Source organism: Pongo abelii, chromosome 15 (genome assembly GCF_028885655.2).
Source record: "Pongo abelii isolate AG06213 chromosome 15, NHGRI_mPonAbe1-v2.0_pri, whole genome shotgun sequence".
NCBI lineage: Eukaryota > Metazoa > Chordata > Mammalia > Primates > Hominidae > Pongo > Pongo abelii.
In genome coordinates this window covers 104,243,953-104,263,437 of record NC_072000.2, presented here as the reverse complement: position 1 = coordinate 104,263,437, position 19,485 = coordinate 104,243,953, and the positions used below count along the sequence as shown (strand labels likewise).

The 19,485-nt window shown below is 41.0% G+C and overlaps 1 protein-coding gene across 4 annotated transcripts in view; it reads right to left on the bottom strand.

Annotated features, from left to right (window-relative positions):
• EML1 (EMAP like 1) overlaps positions 1-19,485 on the bottom strand; it is a 206,385-nt gene that overhangs the window by 101,014 nt on the left and 85,886 nt on the right. The gene's annotated exons all lie outside the window — the stretch shown is intronic.

The following is a 19,485-nucleotide window of genomic DNA, read 5'->3' as shown; positions in this document are numbered from 1 at the left end:
CTGTCTGGGTCCTGGGGCTTTAGAGGCACAACAGAGAGAGCACTGATTTGGGATTCAAATTGAGCAGTAGCCAATTCCTAATCTGTCCCCTGTTAGCTATGTGACCTAATACCACCTGCCTTCTGACGTTCCTGTGAAGATAAATGTTAACGTGTATGAAACTTCTAATACTATGATGGCATACAGACACTCAACACAAATGGTACTTGAGCCTTACTAGAATCCATTATTATGAATATACCTGTTTTGTTTATAAGAGCAAAAAGCAAACATAGATCTTCAGTGAAATCAACGATTAACAATAATTATTGAACAAATTCTGCAAATACTGTGCAGTTCTCTCTCTGCAGCACCTCTGGCCAAGCTGAGGAAATGTGATGTCAACCTTAAGATAAGGCATGGTTTGATGCCACACGAGCCCTCTCACTTGGCAGCACACGACCAGTGGCAAAAGGACAGGCTAAGTGTTACCTCTCACAGCCTCCAGCTCCAAATTAACTCTCATGAGAATCCAGCCAAGCACTGGCTTCTTTCTGAGTTTCAAGGGATGCCATGGGTCTGGGCAGCCCCTACATCACCCCCCAGTTTCAGAAGCAAAAAGAAGACCTCGTAGCTCTGCTTTTACCGTAGGTCCTCATGTAGCTATTTACAGATCTGACTTTGAAGTTTAATTACTTTTTTTCTTACTGTAAAAAACAGAGCAAAAGGGTTTCCGGTAACGTGATGTGTTTTACTCTATTAAAAGGTGAGAGAAGCATGCTTTTTTCTCCATTCATGTGATTATCTCATTATCTAGGAATAAAAACAGGCCCTTGACTCTGCAAATCTTCCGGTAATACTAAGACATTGTTATCTGAGTGCTATTCCCGGAGGTTAAAGGGGCCTAGTAATTTTAAAAGGTTAACTTAGAATCTGTTCCCTTTATCTTGAGATGTTCTTAGTTTATTTTCTTTAATTATTTAAAATAATCATAGCACCAAAACAATAATAGCCACCCTTGATGCACCAGCCGCTGTGTGTCGGGGCCTAAGCTTTGCGGTGCAGTGTCCCCACGCCCAATGTCCCCATGCCCAGTGTCCCCACGCCATACAGTGCCCTCCCACAGAGGTGCCGTCCTCATGCCACAGATGAAGTAGGAGAACCTGAGTTTCTGGTCCACCTTGCCTAAGATTGCATGGCTAGAATGTGGCCAGCCGAGGGTGAGCTGTGAGCCTAGGCTCTTTTCACCATGTGAGTTCTCCATCCAAATGACAGGTGTTAATTCCAGTGAGATTTCTGTGGTACTAAGTAAAATACACATAGAATTTTTACATCATTTTGCCTTTTCCAAAATATTACACAAATGCTATTTAGAAAAAAAACTTACCGGATTTAGTAGTTTAAAACCAATCATTTAAGCAATAACAAATAATAACCCTTTGCTCAATAATTTGCAGATAAACATCTCACATAAAGCAGACTTTCCATATTATACGTTGTTCACGGAATAGTTATACTCTATTGTCATATTCAGAGTCATTCTATTAGTATCCAATAGCAAAAGAAACATACAAGCAATCAGTACAGAGAAGCAATTAACTGTCATTGCTCTGTCACTTGCAGGCCTGGATTTCGGCCTTGCTGTCAGGTTTGCAGCCCTGCGTACCACTCCTGGCTGGGCTCCAGCTTTATTTCTGTTCTCAGACTCCCAGTTCTCCTCGGATCATCTGGGTCAGTTAGGAACCCTGTGTCCTGCTCACCTCCAAGCTGGACCTGCCACAAGAGCTCCGGCTCTGACGTTCATCACTTCATAGAAAATGACAAGACTCGATCCCACCTCAAAATAAACCTGTTTCAAATGAAGCTCATGAACTAATGTTCACATAATTGAATCTTAAAGAGCTCTACAACAACCCTTGCCTGATATAAAAATGTTGTCATTGAATATTGATTAAAAGAACTTCAGCAGAGCCTCTTGAATCTGGAAAGAAATGGTATAAAGATCTTTTACAAGCCTTAGGTTGGATAATGGTGGTGACGGAGATGAGAAAAAATACTCAAGATCACCCTAAGAGGCAACATGTGACTGTGTTTACCTTGGATAACATGGAGTTTAAAGGAAACAAACTTTCAGTTTAATTCGGTACAATGATATTGAGCATCCTTCTGGGGCAGACCTAGTGCCGGGCAATGCGATCTTCCCAATCCAAGGGCACTCAGTCTAGCAAGAAGAGACTGGCCAACAAATAACCATAATAGAAATGTAGGAACACAGATGAGGGATCAAATCAATAGCTCCCACCCTGCCCCAACTGTTATATGCCAGAATCATAAGCTTGCCAGAAAGTAATATGAGGACTAGACAGATAAAGATCAAAACACAGGTGAGTACAGAACACAACTTCAGGCCAGTTACTAGGTTTCAATTAATGAATTGTAATTGAAAACAAAAGAGGAAAAATAAGAACAATCATCTGTAGAAAGACTGGCCATGAAATTCTCTAGTTGAGTATTTAGGGAATTTGCTAATTACCTTATCTTGACCTATCCTGGACTCTCATTTCATTTTGCCTAACCACAGTTATCAAGTCAACAAAGACATCCCGTGGAGCCCTGGAGACTTTGAAATCTTTGGAATGTTTACTAAATACTACAAACATGCACGCACACATGCACACACGCACTCCCCAACCTTTGCAGAAATGCTCTTGTTTCTGTCAGAAACTAAAAGACCTGGGCACTTGAAGATTGTTGATAGCTTTCCCCAACTCCACTTTACAGTTTTAAAGCAAACAAGAGATCCTGCAGCTGAGCAGAAAATAAATTCCTGATAACATGTGAAGCGCTATGCTTTAAAACTTGGCCTTTTGCTATGAGGCGCAGTAGCTGCACCATACCCAGGGCAAGGGTGGCTCACCAGGCTCTGGGACAGCTTGGATACGAAAAAGAAAAAAAAAATTACAGCTTTTTAACAATGATCCTGGCAAGACACACGAGGTTGCCAAATCTTAACCATGAAAGGAAAGATTAAATTATGCAGATGGGGAAGGGGAGAGAAGACAATGAGCATTAGAGTAAAACTTGAAAAAGATCTAAAACTGTCAGTCTAAATTTTATTTTACATGGAGACTATTGCAACTTTCACTTGTTACATCCGTCATACATTCTAGATAGACATCCTCACTTTATAAGCTAACTTAACAAAAAGTATCTAAAAAGGTAGCTTTAATGATTTTTTATTTTATACCATGGTTTCAAAATCTTTCAGCAAAAAGAATAAAATAAAAGCTATTATTATTTAAATTTTTTCTACTAACTTCTATTAGTACAATTTTTTTTCTATTTAAAGTACTATATGGTTACATCATCCAAAAAATTAGTTGTCTTCCTGACTTAATAATTTGATTAGTTTCAGACAATATTCCCCGCATAAGAGCCTGTCCTTTAATAATCGAGATAAAAATTGGAAAAGCACAGAGTAGCCGGGCATGGTGGCTTATGCCTGTAATACCAGCACTTTGGAAGGTTGAGGTGGGAAGACTGGTTGAGCCCAGGAGTTCAAGACCAGCCAGGGCAGCATAGTGAGACCCCGCCTCTACAAAAAATTTAAAAAATTAGCTGGGCATGATGGTTCATGCCTTTAGTCCCAGCTACTTGGGAGGCTGAGGCAGGAGGACTGTCTGAGCTCGGGAGGTTGAGGCTGCAGTGAGCTGTGATTGCACCACTGCTCTCCAGCCTGGGGGACACAGTAAGCCTCTCTCAAAAACAAAACAACAAAACAAAAAGAAAAGCACAGTTCAAATGGTTTAAAATCACCAATGGGGCCAAAGCTAGATACCTAGTTTTCCAAGAAAAAACTTTCTAAAACAGGCTGGTGGTACTGCTTCAGGACAAAACAAGAGATATGTTCAGCTATGGAAGATATTAAAATACCTAGGTTTTTATGGTAGAACTTGTCTAAAAGGTGGAGCTACAACAGTTTAAGGTTAGAATCTAAAGGAAAGTTTGAGTTCTAACCTCCCATCCACATTCCTTGTTACTGTAAAAATTTTTTAAATCATTTCGACATTCTGTAGCTACTTTTTAAAAAGTGCCATCAACTTCTGCTTCCAGCCAAGATGGAGTAACAGTGATTAGATTACCATCCTACCTTAAACAGCTAAAAGAACAGACAAAATATATTAAACATCAGCTTTCAAACACCTGGACACCAGACAATGAGGAAGAGTGATCAATGAAAGATGGTGAACAAAAGAGGTGAACCCTAGGACTAGCCCAGCAGATAGTCTGGAGAGTTTCCAGGATGTGAGGCAGGGAGGGAACCCAGGTAAAGCCTGAGTCTCCCTAAGTTGCTGAGACACACGGCTGGAAGTCCAGGGCAGCCAAGACGATTGGGGTGCGCAGAGAGGGTAATGGAGAAGAGAGCATTGACAAGAGAAAAAACTGCAGAGATCTGGAAAGAATACCCTCCCACACCCTGCCCTCAAGTCTTCTGGTGAGTACTTATCAGCATTTACATGTGAGGAAATTACCCAAGACTGAAAAAAAAATCATCCAAAAAAAAAAAAAAAAAAAGAAAATTAGAGAGAACAATTACCAGAGCTCACCTAGAGCTGGGAATAGTTCCTGATACCCTGACACCATCAGGCAGAGTGGAAAACCTCATAATCCACAGCCTCATGGAAGGAGAGGACTCAGAGGATGTTGCCCGAGACTAAATCCTACTCTGGTCCCCCTAACAAACTTAAGAGCAAGACTCAAAAGGATCAAAATGTCTCCAAGTAACCACCCCCAGTACAAAGCTCGAAATATTTATAGGAATTCAAAAATATCCAGCACCCAACAAGGCAAAATTCACAATGTCTGACCTCCATGAAAAAACAACTGGACATTCAAAGATGCACAAAAATATGACCCAAAATAAATAAAAGAATCAACCAAGCAAAACTAACCCAGAAATAACACAGACAATAGGATTAGTAGACAAGAACAATTAAATAGTTATTATGACTGTACTATATACATTCAACATCATACCGCGAGTCCTAGCTAGTGCAAAAAGTCAAGAAAAGGAAGTAAAAGGTATACAGACTGGGAAGAAAGAAACAAAACTGTCTGTTTGCAGATGATATAAATGTCTATGTAGAAAATCCCAAAGAAGTGACAAAAAAACACCTCTTATAACACTGTTACATGATACAAGGTTAACACAAAAAAGTCAACTACTTTCCTACAAACCAGCAACGAACAATTGGAATTTGAAATTTAAAACACAATGGCATTTATAATAGTACCAGAAATGAAGTAGGTGCATATAAATCTAACAAAATATTTACAGGATTTATATGTAGAAAACTAAAAAATAATAATAATAAAAGAAATTAAAGAAGTTCTAAAGAAACGGAGATATATTCCATGTTCATGGATTAGAAAACTCATTACTGTTATGATGTCAATTCTTCTCAATTTGATCTACAGATTCAATGCACTCCCAATCATAATTCCAGCAAGCTATTTTGTAAATATCAACAAAGTGAATTTAAAGTTTATATGCAAAGGCAAAAGACCCAGAATAGCCAACACAAAACTGAAGAAGAGTAAAAAGCTGGAGAACTGACACTACCTGACTTTAAGACTTATAAAGCTATAGCAATTAAGACATCATGTAATTGGTGAAAGAACAGGCACACAGATCAATGGAACATAGAGTCCAGAAATAGACCCATACAAATACAGTCAACTAGTCTTTGACAAAGGAGCAAAGGGAATTAAACAGAGAAAGGAGAGTATTTTCAGCAAATGGTGTTGGAAGTATTGAATGTCCACATGCAAAATAATGCATCTAGACACAAACCTTTCACAAATACTAACTCAAATTAGACAGAAAGGAAAATTAGAAAGTATTTCTAACTGAATGAACATAAAAACACAGCATATCAAAATTTGTGAGGTGTCGTTTAGAAAGAAATTTATGTCACCCAACATCGACATTAGAAACGAAGAAAGGAGAAGGAAGTAGGGGTATAGGGATGGAGAAGGAATGATCTCAGCATCCACTTAAGAAAACCAGACCTTCAGGAACCCAAAGTATGCAGAAAAAAAGGAAGCAATATACATTAGAGGAAAAATCAATGAAACAGGAAAAACATTGGAGAAAATTAATGGAATGAAAAGCTAGTTCACTGAGAAAATAAAATTTGCAAACCTATAGCCAAATTGATCAAGGAAAAAAAAGAAAAAGGACATAAAATATCAATATCAGAAATAAGAGAACTGACATTACTACAGATCGATATTGAAAGGATAAAGGAATATTTTTAAAAACTTTATGCCAATAAATTCAGTAACTTAGATAAAATATACACATTCTTGAAAGAAAAAAAGTACCAAAGCTCATGCAAGAAGAAATAGATCTAAAGAGTCCTATTAAAGAATAGAATTTGTAGTTAAAAACCTTTCCACAGGCTAGGCGCGGTGGCTCACACCTGTAAATCCCAGCACTTTGGGAGCCTGAGGCAGGCGGATTGCTTGAGCTCAGGAGTTTGAGACTGGCCTGGGTAACAAATGAAAACCCCATCTCTACAAAAAAAAAAATACAAAAATTAGCTGGGTGTGGTGGTGCACACCTCTAGTCCCAGCTACTAGGGAGGCTGAGGTGGGAGGATTGCTTGAAGCCGGGAGATAGAGGTTGCAGTGAGCCAAGATCACTCCACTGCACTCCAGCCTAGGCGACAGAGCCACACCCTTTCTCAAAACAAAACAAAAACAAAAACAAAATCTTTCCACAAATCACTGATAACCTCACTGGTGAATTCCACCAAATATTTCAGGAAAAAATAATATTAATTCATACAAACTATTTCAGATAACTGATAAGGAAGAAATATTTCTCAACTCATCTATTAGGCCAGCATTACTCTAATATCAAAATCAGACAAACACATTACAAAAAAAGAAAACTACAGACAAATATCCCTCATGAAAATAAATGCAGGCCGGGCACAGTGCCTCACACTTGTAATCCCAGCACTTTGGGAGGCCACGGCAGGTGCATAACCTGAGGTCAGGTGTTTGAGACCAGCCTAACCAATCTGGTGAAATCCCATCTCTAATTAAAATGCAAAAATCACCTGGGTGTGGTGGCATGCACCTGTAGTCCCAGCTACTCAGGAGGCTGAGACAGAAGAATTGCTTGAACCGGGAGGTGGAGCTTGCAGTGAGCCGAGACCACACCACTGCACTCCAGCCTGGGTGATAGAGCAAGAGTCTGTCTCAAAGGAAAAAAAAAGAGCAAACATTCCAAAATTTTAGGAAATGAAAGTCTTACATAAAAAAGAATACATCAAGACCTATTAATAGGTTTATTCTAGGAATGGTTTAACATTCAAGTATCAATGTAATCTGTATTTACAGACTAAAAAAGAAAAATCAGGTAGTCAGGTCAATAAATGCAGAAAAAGCATTTGACAAAATCCAACATCCATTCCTGATAAACACTCAGTAAATTAGAATAGAAAAGGACTTCCACAATCTGATGAAGGGTGTCTATAGAACACCTACAACAAATATCATACATTTCAATATTATCTTGGAGGTTTTAGTCAGTGAAAAATAAAAAGAAATATCAGCTCTCTAGATTAGAAAGGAATAAGTAAAACTGCCTTTGTTCGCAAATGACATGGCTGTCCGACTAGAAAATCGAAGGAATCCTCAAAGAAGTTACTAGAACTAATAAGTAAGTTTATCAAGGTTGCAGGATAGAAGATTAAGACATAAAAATCAATTGTATTTCTATATACTTGCACCAAACAATTGGGACTATTTACATTATCAAAAATATGAAATGCTCAGGGATAAATATGGCAAAAGATGTTCAACATCTGCACACTAAAAAGTAACACTGCTTTTACTCTCAGAAAATACTGTTGAGAGAAAGCAAAGAAGACCTAAATAAACAGAGAGATATACTGTGTCTGTGGGTTGGAAGACTCATTGTAGTTCATTACTGTTAAGCTAACAATTTTCCCCACAGAAAAATTTAATGTATAGATTCAATGCAATTAATAAAAATCCCAGCAGGATTTTTGTAGAAACTCAATAGCAGATCCCAAAATGTACATGGAAATGCAAAGAACCTAGACTAGCCAAAACTTTGAAAAAGTGCAAAGTTGAAAGACACACTGCCCAACTTAAGTGACGGTCATCAAGACAATGTGGTAATAGTGTAAACAGATCAACAGAATAGAATAGAGAGTTAAGAAACAGACCGATACCTTTATGGGCAACTGATTTTTAACAAAAGTACAAAGGCAATTCAGTAGAGAAAAGACAGTCTTTTCGACAAATTAGGCTGGAACAATTGCATATCCATACCCACACACACAAAAGAACCTCAATCCATACATTGCACCATATGCAAAAATGAATTCAAAATGGATCACAAACCTAAAAGTAAGAAACAAAACTATAAAACTTGTAGAAGAAAACTGAGGAGGAAATCTTTATAACCTTGATTAGGCAAAGGTCTTTAGATATGACAGCAAAACCCCAATCCATAAAAACAAAACAAAACTTACTGAATACTATGCTCACTACCTGGGTGTCGGGATCAGTCATACCCCAGACCTCAGCATCATGAAATATACCCATGTAACAACCTGCACATGTACCCCTTGAATCTAAAATAAAAGTTGAAATTATTTTTTAAAAAGAAAAAAATGGTAAATTAGATTTAAGAACTTCTGCTTTTCAAAAGACACTGTTAGGAGAGTGAAAAGATAAGCCACAGAACACAGAACAAGAGAAAATATTTACAAATCACATATCTGATAAAGAACTTGTATCCAGAATATACGAAGCATTCTCAAAGCTCAACAAGAAAGTGAATAACCCAACTTTAAAATGAAGCAAAAGATCTAACAGAGACTTGGCCAAAGAAGATATACAGATGGCAAATAAGCATATCAAAAGGTGCTCAACATCATTAGTCATTAGGGAAATGCAAATTAAAACCGAAATGAGTTATCACCTCACGCCCGTTAGAAGGTCTGAAAATAAAAAGATGGACCACACCAAGTTTTGGTGAGCAAGTGAATCAGCAATTGCATCTCTGACACGGCTGTGGGGATGTCAGGTGGTACAACCACTTTGGCAGACAGCTAAACACACACCCACTATTGAGTCCGGCCATTCCATGCCCAAGTATTTCCCCAAGAGAAATGAAAGCCTCCATCCATACAAAGACATGGACACAAATGTTAAAAGCAGCTTTATTTGTAATAGCCAAAAACTACTGGGACATTTGGGAAACAGCCCAAATGTCCATCAACAAGTAAATGGATAAATAAACTGTGGTAGGTCCATACAATGGCACCCAGTGATAAAAACATATTAACATTGATACAAGCAACAGCACGGATGAATATCAAAATTGTGCTGGGTGAAAGCAGCCAGAAAATAGAGTACATTCTGCATGATTCCAGTTACATAAGATCACACAAAATGCAAACTAATCAATAGTGACAGGTCAGTAGTTGGAGTGGAGGGGGGCAGGGAGGGCTGACAAAGGGGCACAAAGAAACTTTAGGGGCAATGAACATCTTCATTATCTTGATTGTGGTTATGGTCTCATGAACATACACAGATGTCAAAACTTATCAAATTGTTCATTTAAATATGCTCAGATTATCATAGGTTGATACCTCGAGAAAGCTTTTTTGTTAAGGGGAGGAAGCGGCAAAAAAAAAAAAAAAATCCCATCATTCAGCAAAAAATGAAAAAAAAATTGTATAGTTGTTAATGATTTCAGCAAACCTACTCAACTGTTGGAAGATACCATAAATCCTTCATGGAATGAGGCAGGATATTAAAAATAAGAAAATATTCAGTTTGGACAAAGAAAAAACGATGTATTGAACTGTGTTTGGATCTATAGGTTGCAGCAGATTTTTTTTCTTAATGAACTAGTTCATTTAAAAAAAGAAAATAGTTGTATTGCAGGCCAGTATACTACATATTTCAGCAGCCAGCACAGAAGTGTATGCCTCATACCATTTTACTTTCTTAGAATAGCTTTCAAAATCTCACTGAAAATTCCTGATGCCAGATTCCACACAGGATGAGAAGCCCTGGCCCACAGCTGCTGATGGGAGCAACAAGAGTGATGCCAGTGGGCCCAACGATGGGGGAGTCCCCTACCGATGCCTTTCCAAGGTACCTGTCCTGGGTCCCTGGAGCAGCTGTACCCTCTCCTGGCTCTCTTTCCATTATAGTTCAGAGAGTGAGACTACGACCGGATGATCAATGGAATCATTTGCAGAATATTCAGATCTACCCAAGAAAACATTTGCCTTTCCACTTCAAAGCCCTGCTCCAAATCCCACACCAAAATACACTGGAAAACACTGCTCAGAGTATGTTTATAAAACATTACCACTTTTTAAAGAGCATTCACATAACATGAATTGACAATCTAGTTCTCTAATTTTTAAAATACACTTGAAAGGGATTTGAGTTGTTGAATTTTCCAGAGTGAAAATTTGGGATTTAGGGAGGCACTGAGAGGGCCCTTAGATGACACAGGACAGTATTCTTGATCCAGGTGACACTGGTGGCTGAGTTTTAAAGAATCAAAAGGAGTTGGTCAAAGAGAGAAAAGAGACATCTGACAAAGGGCCCGGTCTGGACAGTGGTCCTACATTATCGGCAGTCTGATTCTTTGAGTACTATTTGAAGTTTAATCCAAAACAGGCACAGTGGCTCACACCTGTAATCCCAGCAATTTAGGAGGCTGAGGTGGGCGGATCACCTGAGGTCAAGAGTTCGAGACCAGCCTGGCCAACATAGTGAAACCCCGTCTCTACTAAAAATACAAAACTTAGCTGGGGGAGGTGGTGGGTGCCTGTAATCCCAGCTACTCGTGAGGCTGAGGCAGGAGAACTGCTTGAACCCGGGAGGGGGAGGTTGCAGTGAGCTGAGATCGCACCACTGCACTCCAGCCTGGGTGACAAGAGCTAGAGTCTGTCTCAAAAAAAAACCAAAAAAACAAAAAGGCAAAACATGAATGCTACAAAAAGTGCAAAAAAAAGCCAAGAAAGCAGGAGGGAAGAGGAAACGATGATTAAAATAACATTGTCAATCTAGCACCGTCAAAGAATAAGCTTCCTGGAAAGCCAGGTATTAGGAAGGGTCCACCCTTTCAAGTAGCACCCTTTTTTCTTTTAAATTTCAACCATTTTGTTCAATAACAAAAAGATAAACAACCCAATTTCAAAATGGGCAAAGACCTTAAATAGATGTTTCTCTAAGAAGATATACAAATGGCCAACAAGCACATGAAAAGACGCTCAACATCTCTAGTCATTACAGAAACGCAAATTAAAGCCATAATGAGCTACTCCTTCACACATACTAGAATGGCTATCATAAAAAAAAATGAAAATAACGAGCATTGGCAAGAATGTGGAGAAATTAGAACCCTTGTGCACTGCTGGTAGGAATGTAAAACGGTACAGCCATTGTGGAAAACAGTTTGGCAGATCCTCAAAAAGTTAAACATAGGATCATCATATGATCCGGCAATTCTACTCCTAGGTAGACACGCAATAGAACTGAAAACAGGGGTTTGAACAGATATTTCAAAGCTATGTTCAAAACAGCATTATTCACAATAGTCAGAAGGTGGAAACAACCCAAATGTCCATGGATGGATGAACGGATAAGCAAAATGGGACCTAGCCATATAATGGAATATTACTTGGCCATAAAGGAATATAGTTCTGGTAAGCGGATGAAACTTGAAAACATTATGCTAAGTGAAATAAACCAGTCACAAAAAGACTAGTATTGTATGAGACAAATATTATATTTCATCTAAGTCACTACTGCAGAGTAAGGTGAGATACACGGAGTAGGCAAATTCAGAGACAGAAAGCAGACCGCGGGTTACCAGGGGCCGGGAGGCGGGAGGGATGGGGAGGTGCTGCTTCGTGAGTACGGAGTTTCAGTTTGGGGTCATGAAAATTTTGGAAGTAGAGAGTCGTGATGGTTGCACAATATTGTGAATGTAATTAATGTCACTGAATTTGTACACTTAAAACGGTTAAATTCACAAATTTTGTTACATATATTTTACCACAATTTAAAAATAGCAAAATAATTCAACCATTTTGAAAGACTGGCTTTCAAGAAAGTGATATATTCATTCAAGTGTTCACTCAACAAGCAATAATGAAGAGAACCTTCTGGGCCAGAGACTTTGTCGGGTGAGGGACAGATGCTGTCACTCATGAGAGTCCAACAGCAAAGAAACAGGCAGAGGCCCTTCCAGAGGCACTGAGAGGGGCCCTGGATGACATAGGAAAGCATTCTTGGTCCAGGTGACACTGGTGGCTGGGTTTTAAAGAATAAAAAGGAGTTGGTCAAACAGAGAAAAAGGGGTGCCCAAAGAAGGGCCCAGTCTGTACAATGGCCCCCCATTAACCACAGGGGATACATTCCAAGACCCCCAGGCGATTCCTGGAACTGCGGATGGCACTGAACCCTATATACACTGTGTTTTTTCCTAGACAGTTGAACAACACTGGTTTGAATTGCGTGGATCCACTTCTATGTGGTTTTTCTTCTGCTTCTGCCACTCCTGACAGCAAGACCAATGCTTTCCTCTTCCTCCCCCTCCTCAGCCTACTCAACGTGAAGATGATGAGGATGAAGACCTTTATGATGACCTGCTTCCACTAACAGAATAGTAAATACATTTTCTCTTCCTTATGATTTCCTTAATAACATTTTCTTTTCTCCAGCTTATTTGAAGAATACAGCATATAATACATATAACATACAAAATATGTGTTAATCAACTGTTTATGTTACTGGTAAGGCTTCTGGTCAACAGCAGGCTATTTGTAGTTAATTTCTGGGGAATCAAAAGTAGATTTTCAACTGTGTGGGGGTTAGCACCCCTAACCCCTGTATTGTTCAAGGGTCAAGTGTATATACATACCTATGGTGACCTATGATGATGTTTAATTCATAAATTAGGCACTGTAAGAGATTAAGTAATAATAAATAACTAATAATAAAATAGAACAATTATAACAATATGCCAGCATCACTACTCTTGAGCTTTGAGGCCACTACTGGTAAAATAAGGGTTCCTTGAATACAAGAACTGTGATACCATGACAGTCATTTGATAACGGAGACTCCTATTAAGTGACTCATGGGTAGGGGCGTCTACAGTGTGGGTACATGGGACAAAGGGATGAAAGCAGACAGCACAAGGTTTCATTCTGCCACTCAGAATGGCATACAATTTAAAACTTAGAAATTGCTTATTTCCGAAATTTTCCATTTAATATTCTCAGACTGCAGCTGACTGTGGGTAACTGAAACTGCAGAAAGCAAAACTATGAATAAGGGAAGACTGCTGTATAAGAATAGCGAACAGAAATATTCAAAACAAAAGAGCTAACAAGCATCTGTCTTTTTAATATAAAATGAAATATTGTTGGGTAACACATACATGACTAGAATCATAACAAGAAAGAACTCTAACTCTCAAACATCTATGAAATGACCTTAGATCAAGACCTAGACTGCAAGCACACTGAAATCTTCAATTCCCTCCATTTCATTCATAGGCAAGAATCCTGCAGAGACAGTTTTCCTATCATACACTAACCATCGCATCTACTGCACCCAGACACCCTGCTGGGTGCTCACGGGACCCATGCCTGCGGGTCTGCACACTCTACAGCAGCATGTTAGCTTGCTAGGGCTGCCATAACAAAGTACTACAGACTGGGGGGCTTAAACAATCCTGGAGGCTGGACATCTGAGATCAAGCTTAGCTTCCTGAGATCAAGGTCAGCAGGGTTCGTTTCTTCTGAGGCCTTTCTCGCTGGCCGTCTTCTCCCTTTCAGGTGGTCATCCCCCTCTATGTGTCTAAGTCTTACCTCCTCTTCTTATAAGGACACCAGTCAGACTGGAGTAGGGCCCACTCTAACCTCCACGTTTTAACTTAATCACCTCTTTAAAGACTCTATTTCCAAGTATAGTCACATTCTGAGGTACTAGGGTTAGAGATTCAACACATGAATTTGGGGTAACACAAGTAAGCCCATAACACAGGGTATTTATAGTACTCATGCCTACTGGGCCCGGATACTCTGCAAGGGTATTTGCATATTACTTGTGGCTACTAGGTGCCGCTACTCTGCTGGGGTACTTCGAGTACTCATACCAGCTATGCTGCCAGGGTACTCACGATACTCAAAACTGGCAAGGTCCAGTTATGCTAGTTTCTTCTGAGGCCTCTCTCGCTGGCCATCTTCTCCCTGTGTCTTCAGGTGGTCGTCCCCCTCTATGTGTCTGTGAGTAATCACCTCTTCTTATAAGGACGCTAGTCAGACTGGGTTAGGGCCCAGGGCTAGTTTCTCCTGAGGCCTCTCTCGCTGCTAATCTTCTCTTCTCATAAGGATGCTAGTCAGACTGGGTTAGGGCCCAGGACTAGTTTCTCCTGAGGCCTCTCTTGCTGGCTGTCTTCTCCCCATGTCTTCAGGTGGTCATCCCCCTCTACATGTAAATACCCCCCAGCGTATTTACAGTCAGTGACTGGCTCCCGGGGACTGCCTGCAGCACTGCTGTATTTATTCTGCACTTAGTACGTGTATAAAATCTGGCGCTGAATGAATGAAAAAAATAAACGGATGAGTTTACTGACACTCTCTGCCTCAAATAGTCTTCTCCGTGTGCTGAGCTCCATCCTGCTCTGTCCCTAGTCGAGATGAAGTCCTTTGTTGTGTAGAATATTCCAGTCCTGATGAAGTCCTACCATGAGTTCTGTGCCTGATTTGCTTCCACTCCTTGGTAGCAGTGTGGACTTAATCACATTTATAACATGCATGGAATTCTTCAATAGTCTAGTCTTTTTTTGACTTAAGGTGTTTTGTTGTCTTTTTTTTTTTTTCCCCAAGAAGCAAGGTGATACTAAAATTGGACCGTACCACGGTGTTACACAGCAGTGGCGTTAGTCAATGAACAAAGAAGTGTCCATTCACAATGGGGCAGGGGCTCATTCTCACCAGGCCCATGGGGAACTGTGGAAGGCTGTGGCGTGCTGCTTAAGGAATGATCCTCCAGTGATCAAACTTGGGCCCTTGGAGGAGTGAGTTGGCAAGACTAGAATTCTAACCCTTCTTGGGAATTGTACAGTGCATCCACATAATTTAGTCCTATCCCTTTCTTGCTCAAAATCAATGCATAGGGCTGGGCATAGTGGCTCACGCCTGTAATCCCAGCACTGTGGGAGTCTGAGGGGGGTGGATCACATGAGGTCAGGTGTTCGAAACCAGCCTGGCCAACATGGCAAAACCCCATCTCTACTAAAAATACAAAAATTAGCAGGGCGTGGTGGTGCATGCCTGTAATCCCAGTTACTCGAGAGGCTGAGGCAGGAGAATTGCTTGAACCTGGAAGGAGGAGGTTGCAGTGAGTCGAGATCACGCCACTGCACTCCATCCAGCCTGGGTGACGGAGCAAGACTCCGTCTCAAAAAAAAAAAAAAAAAATCAATGCACAGAAGCAGACTTTAAATGCTAAAGACTTTCAAGACATACAAAGGTCAACCTCACAATAACTCACATTAAGCCAACACAATTGCCTACTGTTGTACAACGGCCCACCAAAGTTTTCTTGCAGTGGTAAGCATGGATCTCGGCTTGCTTACTGTAAAGTTCAGAGGCAAGACTTTGTAAAAAATCACTGCTTCACTGAAAAGAGATGCCTTACATCTAAAATGAGTTATTTTACATGAAAAAACCTTCCCTTATGTCCTCTCCAAGCATATTCACCTCGACTGCTCCCTTTGCAGTCTACGAGCACGCCGAAGGAGAAACCTGTGGCATCTAAGTGGAAATACATGGCAAGGGGCTGGGGCTAGTTATGAACTCAGTAAACTTGCAATAAACTCCTAGTAAGCGCTTAGCGTGGCTCCAGGTGCTGACAATAACAGTTCCTATCCTTCAGGAGTTCAGAGGCTGACAGGAAAAACACAGAAACATAAATTTCCAGACCGTGGTGAGGCTGAAGAGAGGTGAACATAAGGCCTGGGACAGAGAAGACAAGGAGATGTGGTAGAAAGGGCTGAGTCTCGAGTCAGGACACTCAGTTCTGCCCCTTGATAGTATGTGATCTCGGGCAGTAGCTTGATCTCTCTGAGGTACATTCCACCCACAATCCCACTACCGGGTATCTATCCAAAGGAAATGAAATCATTGTATCAAACAGACAGCGGCACCCACATGTTCATCATAGCACTATTCACAACAGCAAAGTCATGGAATCAATCTAAGTGTCCATCAATGAAGGACTGGATAAAGAAAATGTGGTGGCCAGGCACAGGGCTCATACTTGTAATCCCAGAACTTTGGGAGGCCAAGGTGGGAGGATCATTTGAGCCCAGGAGTTCAAGACTGGCCTGGGCAACATAGCGAGACCCCCGTCTCTACAAAACAATACAAAAACTAGCCAAGCATGGTGGCACACACCTGTAGTACCAGTTACTTGGCAGGCTGAGGTGAGAGTATCACTTGAACCCTGGAGGCAGAGGTTGCAGTGAGCCGAGATTGTGCCACTGCACTCCAGCCTGGGAGACAGAGCAAGATCCTGTTTCAAAAAAATAAAAATGACCCTGGAATATTACACAGCCATAAAAAAGAATGAAATCACGTCTTCTTTAGCAACATGGATGGAACTGGAATCCACTATTCTAAGTGCAGTAACTCAGAAACAGAAAATTATATACTGCATGTTCTTACTCATAAGTAGGAGCTAAACAGTCATCCACATGGAAACACAGTGGAATAATAGACACTGGAGGCTCCAAAAGGGTGGAGGGTAGGAGTGGTGGAAGATTGAAAATTGCCTATTGTGCTCACTATGGGGTCCACTGTTCAGGGTACAGTGTTCACCATTCCAGCAATAGGTTCACCAGAAGCCCAAACCTCACCATTATGCAATATGTAACAAACCTACCTGCACTGTACCCCCAAAGCTATTTTTACAAGAAGAAAAAAAAAAGAAATTTTCACTGATAAGACCTGAAAAGCTACTTACTGTGTTGAGGCCAATTACTGACATATATATGTGTGTACATAGTATGTGTATGCAGGGATCCATGCTATATTATTGTGATTTTGATTTGTATTTCCCTAATAAAAATGTGATGCATCTAAAAAATAAATAAATAAGACACAGAGGAAACATGGTGAGAATAACACTTAGCACATAGAGGAGAATGAGGATTAGAGATGATGCATGGAGCCGGGCGCGGTGGCTCATGCCTGTAATCCCAGCACTTTGGGAGGCTGAGACAGGTGGATTGCCTGAGGTCAGGAGTTTGAGACCAGCCAGACCAACATAGTGAAACCCCATCTCTACTAAAAAATACAAAAAATTAGCTAGGCATGGTGGCGGGTGCCTGTAATCCCAGCTACTAGGGAGGCTAAGGCAGGAGAATCCCTTCAATCCAGGAGGCAGAGGTTGCAGTGAACCGAGATCGCGCCACCGCACTCCATTCCAGCCTGGGCAACAGAGCAAGACTCCATCTTTAAAAAAAAAAAAAAAAAAAAAAAAAAAAGAGAGATGATGCATAGGAAAGTCCTTGGGGCCTAGTAGCTACTCAATACACCACAGCTGTGGTTGGTTACTTTAGCCTGGAAGAATCAGGGAAAGCTTCCTGGAGGAAATGGTGCCTGACTCCAGTTTAAGTAGAGAGATACCAAGTGACAGCCAGGCTACACACTCTGTCCCTTCAGTCACTGTTTTAGTTCTTTACCGTACTCAACCCTCCAGGGAACTCTCTTGTTCACTTATCTGCTTGCTTGCCCACTGTCCCTCTCCCACCAGAATGCGAGGACTTGTTTTGTTGGTTTGTTGCCTTCACTGCTCTTTCCCAGAGCCTAGAAGTGGGCTTGGCATGCTGGAGACAATCTACGCAGGAAGAATGAACAAACACGCTCTAGCGCTTTCATGGTCCAGGCTCTAACTAGACATTGGTTCATTTGTTTCTACAATGATAAAGACTGTTAGGATCGGTATCATTTGATACTTTATCCAATTTTATAGATCACAGAAATTCAGGCTCAGAGAGGACGTCCAGACCCGAAGTGTAATCCAGGCTGCATCACACTAAGCCTGGTGACCCTCCTGCAACACTGCACTCCACCGGAAATGCCTAGTTCTGATGGCTCAGTGGGGACACAGCCACAGTGCGGCCAGGGCAAGGCCGACACCACCCACGTGCAGGGCAGATGCTGCTGTGAGCCGGGAAGTAGCACAAGCAGAAGAAAAGAAGCTACTCTGCCAGCAGCAGGGTCTCTTAAGTGGCAATTTTATTAAAAGAAACTGAGTCTGGATGACAAGCAGCTAGTTACACATCATAAGCCGGCCGTCCCACCCCACCCTGGAACCGGAGGGCACGGCAGGATCACGCATCTCAAACCAGAAGGGCACAGGGGGCTGGGTCTTCTTCCCGGAGGAGATGGCTCTGTAGGGCCCAGCGCTTAGGCTTGCTGGAACCCACACTTGTCAAAGCATTGACACCCAGTGTGTATCCAGAAAACACAGATGGATTGGACTGGTGACAACAGCATGTCTGGTGGGGCAAAGCAGGCCAAAAAGAAGGCGTGCTAAAATAGGAAAAGACTGGAGAGACGCTTCAGCAGCCTGAGCGGGAACCAAAGAAATGGAAATAAGAAACGCAACTGAAGAAAGGAGGAGTGTGGCTTTGGCTGGCAAAGCCCCTCCAAGTGGGCTTCCTCTACTGCCATCCCCTGCAGGCAAGTTTAAGTTCAATGGCCTTTCATGTGGGGCATGGGGATAATAAAGAAAAAAGAAATGGCATTTCTTGGCACAATCACTGGCTCTGAAAGTCCCAGTCCAAGAGGTATCACCTACAAGAGGGGCTAAGAAAGAAAATGAGAGAGATGGAGGGGGTGTGGAGAAATAATATAAATGAATATGAAAAAGATAAATCAAAGGAAGACAGAGAAGGTACGGTACAGATCTTTATTTCCCTGCCCTTATCCTCCAGCTGGGGGCTCAACTTCCTCAGAGCACTGGTGAGAACAATAATGATTTTTAACCCTAGTTATATTACCATTCAAATCATATTTGTGAATGGCGCTTACAAATACAAAGAATTATTACTATTGTTATTCAAACAGCTGAGTGTTGTTAAATGATTATTCATCAGTTACCAGGGTTTCCCCTCTCTCTCTCTCTCTCTCACACACACACATACACACACAGCCACGTGCACATGTATTCTCATATATAGTGCCTGCATTTGGTATTCAAAAACACCATTAACCATGGAGCTATGGTCTCAAAACGTGGAACTAAAAAAAAAAAAAATGTGTCCTAGGATACTAAGGACTCCTAACTATATTGAAGATATATGCAACCTGCCCTCTGGTAAGACATCAGCGCTTCCCTTTGCAATCA